We start from the raw sequence: 6,000 nt of genomic DNA, 5'->3' as shown, positions 1-6,000 counted from the left end.
GCACATCGGCAATGTCCCATTCGAGAAAGAAGGTGAGCAAACTTGCATCAAGAATGTCTTGCACGTGCCCACAATAACGAAGAATTTGGTCTCGGTTGGCCCAATCGTGGAGCAAGGCATGCAAGTCCGCTTCAATAACGAAGTTTGTTTCATCGAGAAAGATGGCCGACTCATATCCAAGGGACGGAGAGACGGTCGCATGTTCATCCTCGATTCGAACAAGGTGAAATCGGCCATGTATGTCAAAGGCCTCAAAACCGAGACAAGCATCGAGTTATGGCACAAGAGAATCGGCCACATAAACCTCCAACGGCTTCGAGCCATGCAAACCAAGGGAGTTGTCATCGGACTTCCGGCATTCAAGTCGAAATGAGTCGACCGAGTATGCGAAGCGTGTCAACTCAGCAAACAACATCGACTCCCATTCCCGAAGGAGAGCCATGCGAGCAAAGGCCTCCTCGACATCATATACTCAGATGTATGGGGACCGGCTCAAATGCCGACGATCGGCGGATGCCGATACTATGTAACCTTCATCGGCGACTACTTGCGCTACGCGTGGATCTACCCGATGAAGAAGAAAAGCGAAGTGTTCTCCCACTTCCAAAAGCTCAAGGGGCAAGTCGAAAAAGAAACCGGTCGGCACATTCAATGCCTACAATCGGATGGAGGGAAGGAGTACTTCTTCGACGAATTCATCTCCTACCTCCAAAGTGACGGCATTCGGAGAGAATTCGAATGCCGACACACACCCCAACAAAATGGAGTAGCCAAAAGGAAGATTCAGCAAATACTCGAGGTAGCACGCACCATGATGCATGAGAAGCACATGCCGAACTTCTATTGGGCCGACGCAGCATCCATGGCCGACTATCTCATGAACCGGTGCACCACTAATGGAGTGCATGAGCTAACTCCATACTGACATGAATACACGCTCCCTAAGCACAACGCTTGGCCACAACCAAGTCTAGGATCAAACACAGAAAACGGGTAAGGTACGCACGACACAGTGAAGAGAAGAGTACACAAGATGTTAACGTGGAAAACCCAAACTAGGGAAAAACCACGGCAGCCCACAAACTGCAAACTATCACTATATCACAATGTACAATAGTAAAGCACCGAGGCAATGACCTCGAGCTTGCTATCTTTGCCACAGGCGGCGGTTACAACAGAGGCAACGACCTCTTCCTCTCTCTCTCTCTCTCTCTCTCTTTCTCTCTCTCTCTCTCTCTCTGTGTGTGTACACAGTTACGCACTCAAATCTTGCACCAACAAGAAATGACAACTGCAATACCACTAAGTTTGCCCTAAGTCATATTTATACTAATATGACTTTTCGGCTATTTACAAATATAGCCCCGATGGACTCTCAGAAAACATATTTACGAATATGTCCCTTCATCCGGTGAGCACTTCTCACCGGGCCTTCACCATCCGGCTCTTGACGGGTACTCGTCATCCAGTTCTCACCGGGTCTTCCGTAGCCGGGTACTCCACATCCGGTTTCGGCCGAGGCCGATCGGCCTCGGCTGAGTTTGCTCATCAACACTATTCTTCTCACTTCCCATCCGGAGGGACCTGTTTCCCAACACATACAAGCTCCTCATCAGAAAGAAGCCGATCTTGTTGCACCTCATGGTGTTCGAAAGGATTGCAAATGTACGCATCCCGAACGAAAATTGACAGAAGCCCGACGCGAAGTCGGAGGAATGTATCCTCATAGGATACTCGTCCGAGAAGAAGGCATACAAGTGCTACAACCCTTCTACCTGCGCGGTTTGGGTAAGTCGAAATGTAGTCTTCGACGAGTCTACATCCTGGTATGCACTAGAGACAACTTCGACTCCAACTCCGCTTGACCCGGAATCCGCCGAACAAGAGGTAGAAGATGGAGATCGCTTCGAACATATGTTCGAAGAAAGCCCGATTATGGCAAGGCCTAATGGGCCACTTGAGCCCCCACGCGACCCAAGCACGTCACGGCCAAGTACGAACTTGGACAAAGGCAAAGATAAGATGCCCGAATACGAAGTCGACCACCCCGACGACAATGATTCAGATGTGTTGGCTCCCTCACTAGACAATGAGGTCAGTGTACCCATCATGCGTACACCCGAAGTAAAGAAGGCGCTCACATTGGCGAGCAAAAAACTTTGACGCTCTTCTAGAGAGAAGAATCCCGTCGCTCGGCTCGGCTACAACGAGTATATGGCCCATCATTACGCTTTCGTGATGAAGGTAGCGGCCGAACAAGAGCCCAAGAGCTTTACAAAAGTGGCTTGTAACCCACGATGGGTGAAAGCAGTCAGCCGATTTCGCACGACAAGCCTTCATCACAGGCTTGAGGGGGAGGAACCGAAATTGCCACAAAAAAGTCGACGCCAAAAGAAACAATACCGGCCATCCAAAGCCGAAGCCGATTCAACCTAATCGAAGATTCAAATGTCGAAAGCCAAAGCGGACATCAGATGCCCTGTACTTGAGCTTGATGGGGTGTGTTGAGAGATCAAGCTCAACTAGAGTTAGTTATTTAGTCAACCATGTAACTTCGTAGTTACCTAGATAGAATCTAGTCAGAAGTGTTGACTATAACGCATTAAATAGGACCTTGTACTTAAGTGCGATACTCTAGATCCTCCACTCCTAACTACATTTAATATAGAACTTACACCTTTGTACCTATATTATCCTCACACATGTGCACCCTTGCACATGAAATCTATATTTACCTCATTGTAGGTATTTTTGTATTTGATGATGATAATGCTAATTTAATATAGTTACTCATCCCCCATCTTGTGTTGTTCATAAGTGTTATCTTCCTCTCTCACACATACAGACACATATCACTTAATCTTCCGCTTGTCAACTAATCACATAATTAGGTACTAATTAACCCTTGCTTAATTACTTACCTAATTCTTAACAGGAAGCAAGGCTTCAACCTTGCACCTCCAAGATAGGAGACAAATTAACTTACCACTAAAGCCACTACTAAGTGCTTTAAAATTTCTATATTTTCTTTTCATATTCAGTATTTCGTAGGAAGCAAACATATAGAAACCATGGTCACAAAACCATGGTTTTAGCCCATGGTTTCGGCTTGTGGTTTTAACCCATGGTTTTAGCCCGTGGGTTTAGGCCATGGTTTTTGCATGGAGAGACCTATAAAAGCCTATAGTTGGGCTTGCGTAAGGGAGGCAAGTGATGTAAGTAAAAACGAAACTTTTAATCAAAGATCCGAGTTATCCTAGTGGTGATGTATCTTGTCTCGTAAAACTAAAGTCAAGGGTTCAATCTCTATCTCTATCTCTATCTCTCTCTTCATCCATCTATTTATCTTCAATACTTTCTCACTTACGTTGCTAAAAACATCGAATCCTTCCGGTCCAGGACTCCGGTGGTCCCGCTTCATTTCGTGAAATCCTAAGCCAGAGAAATGTATCCTTGTAGGGTACTCACTCGAACAAAAGGGTACAGGTGGTATAATCCATCCACCCAAAAAGTTCGAGTGATATGAGACGTCGTCTTCGATGAGTCGGCATCATGGTATGAACCAGAGACGACTCAAACTCCAGTCGAACCGAACTTGGCCAACCAGGAGATAGAAGAGGACAATCAATTGAGGTGCACATGTTCAAAGAAAGTCCAACTACGACCAAGTTGAGTGAACTAAAGAGCCTCAAAGCGATCAAAGCACATCTCGGCCGAGTCCAAAGATTGATAAAGGAAAGGCCAAAATGTTGAAGTACAAAGATCCGGATGACAACGAATTGACTCACTCACTCGATATTGAGTTCGATGTCGTTGATGCGCCGATTATCCAAACGAATGGAGTAAAGAAAGTCATAGCCACCGCAAACAAGAAACTCTGTCGCTCCACACGAGAGAAAAATCCAGTTAGCCGATTCGGCTACGATGATTACATGGCATATCACTATGCCTTTATGATGAAGGTGATGATAGTCCGAGAATCAGAAACCTTTTCTGAAGTAGCCAAGGATCCACGATGGGTGGAAGCCATGAACGAGGAAATGCAGGCACTATGCAAAAACAAGACGTGGGATCTCATCCCCCACTCACCACACAAGAAAGTGATTAGTTGCAGATGGATCTACTAGGTAAAATATTATGCCAACGGTTCGGTAAATCGCTACAAGGCACGACTCGTAGAAAAAGGATACGCGTAAACATACGGAGTCAACTACGAGGAGACCTTTGCCCCGGTGGCAAAGATTATGACTGTGCGGATAATCATTGCACTCATTGTTGGTAAAGGGTGGCACCTCCATCAAATGGACATGAAGAATGCCTTTCTTCAAGGCGAATTAGAAGAGGAGATCTTCATTATTCAACCACCTGGTTTTGAATCGACCAACCATCCGACTACAATCTGATGACTCAAGAAGTCGTTTTACGGACTCAAGCAAGCACCACATGCTTGGCACTCGAAGATTGCTTAGTATCTTCACCAAATCAGCTTCTAAATGTTGAAATCAGACAACTCCCTCTACGTAAGAAGACATTCTGATAGCCCAATCGTCATCATCCTATACTTAGATGATTTGTTCATCGGAGGAAAGATTTAGCCGGCGTCAATAAAGTCAAAACACTCCTATTTGGTAGATTTGAAATGAAAGATATGCAGGAGCTTCATTACTTCCTCGATATATAGAAGTAATTCGGACTCTAGTCGGGATCATGATCTCCCAAAGGCACTATCTCCTCAACTTGTTGTACAAGTTCGAGATGATTGAGTGCAAACCTGTGTTAAACCCTCTCGATCGAAACCTAAAACTCGATGCCGACTCTAGAACAGAAGAGTGGGAGCTGACTCAGTATGGTCAGCTAATCGGTAAATTAATCTATCTTATCATCACACGACCCAACCTCAACTATTTGGTTGGTCTACTTAGACAATTCATGCAGAAACCTCAGGATATTCTGGATTGCGCTATTTAGTGGGACGAGGGATTACAACATCCTGTATAAGTCAGACACGATCGTTTGATTGGAAGGGTACACAGATGCAGATTGGGCCGGTTATAATGCCAATACACGACCGACCTCAGGGTTTATCTTCTCCCTTGGCAGCGGAGCTATCTCATGGAGTAGCAAGAAGCAATCGATAGTCCCTCTATTGACCACAAAAGCTGAATATAGGGGCACGACCATGGCTACACGTGAAGTCATTTGGTTAAAAAGAATATCGAAGGATCTGGGTGTTCCCATCAAGGATCCGATTTTGCTTTACTGTGACAACATGAGCAATATTTATCTAGCTTGGAACTTGGTGTTCCACGCGCACATGACGCATATCAAAGTGCACTATCACTTCATCTGATAGCGCGTTCAGGCTAGAGATGTCGACCTACACCACATCAACACCTTTAGGTAGCCGACATCTTCACGAAAGCCTTAGGAGTCGACAAGCTCTAGCAATTCATGTTAGACCTTGGTCTAACGATAGCCACATTGTCAAGCTTGAGGGGGAGTACAACACCACCGATGACACCACCAACAAGTACAACATAGGAGCCAACTGATCATTCGATCGAAGTAGGAAGCCGATCCAACAAGGGGAGTTGAAGACGAATGAGAACAGTCGAAGTCGATTCGACAAACCATCCAGACACAAACCCAAGGAACTCAGAAAGTCGAAATGAACCAAACAGCAAGACAACTTTCTGACTACTAAAAGTTGTGTTTGAAGGGGCGTGTTGAGAATCAAACCCAACTTCCCCAATGCAATGGTTTTCACACTAGCAATGAACAATCTAGATTTAGGCTAGTTTTGTAAATATTAGAAAGGGCAGTTGCCCTAAGTTAGTTGGTATTTAAACCAACTCTTTAAATGTAACTAAGTTGTCGTTGGATGTATTTTTGGTTGTAACTACTCTTCTTGCTAATATACAACTTCTTGTTCTCTGTCTCTAAGTTCTCTCTCTCCCTCTCTATGTTTGTCTACACACACACACACAGTCCTTCCTCCGC

This window comes from Azolla caroliniana, unplaced genomic scaffold (genome assembly GCF_043228905.1).
Source record: "Azolla caroliniana isolate FFs.n. ecotype wild unplaced genomic scaffold, voAzoCaro1.0.p SCAF_2, whole genome shotgun sequence".
Taxonomy (NCBI): Eukaryota; Viridiplantae; Streptophyta; class Polypodiopsida; order Salviniales; family Salviniaceae; genus Azolla; species Azolla caroliniana.
Note: the sequence above shows the minus strand (reverse complement) of the source record.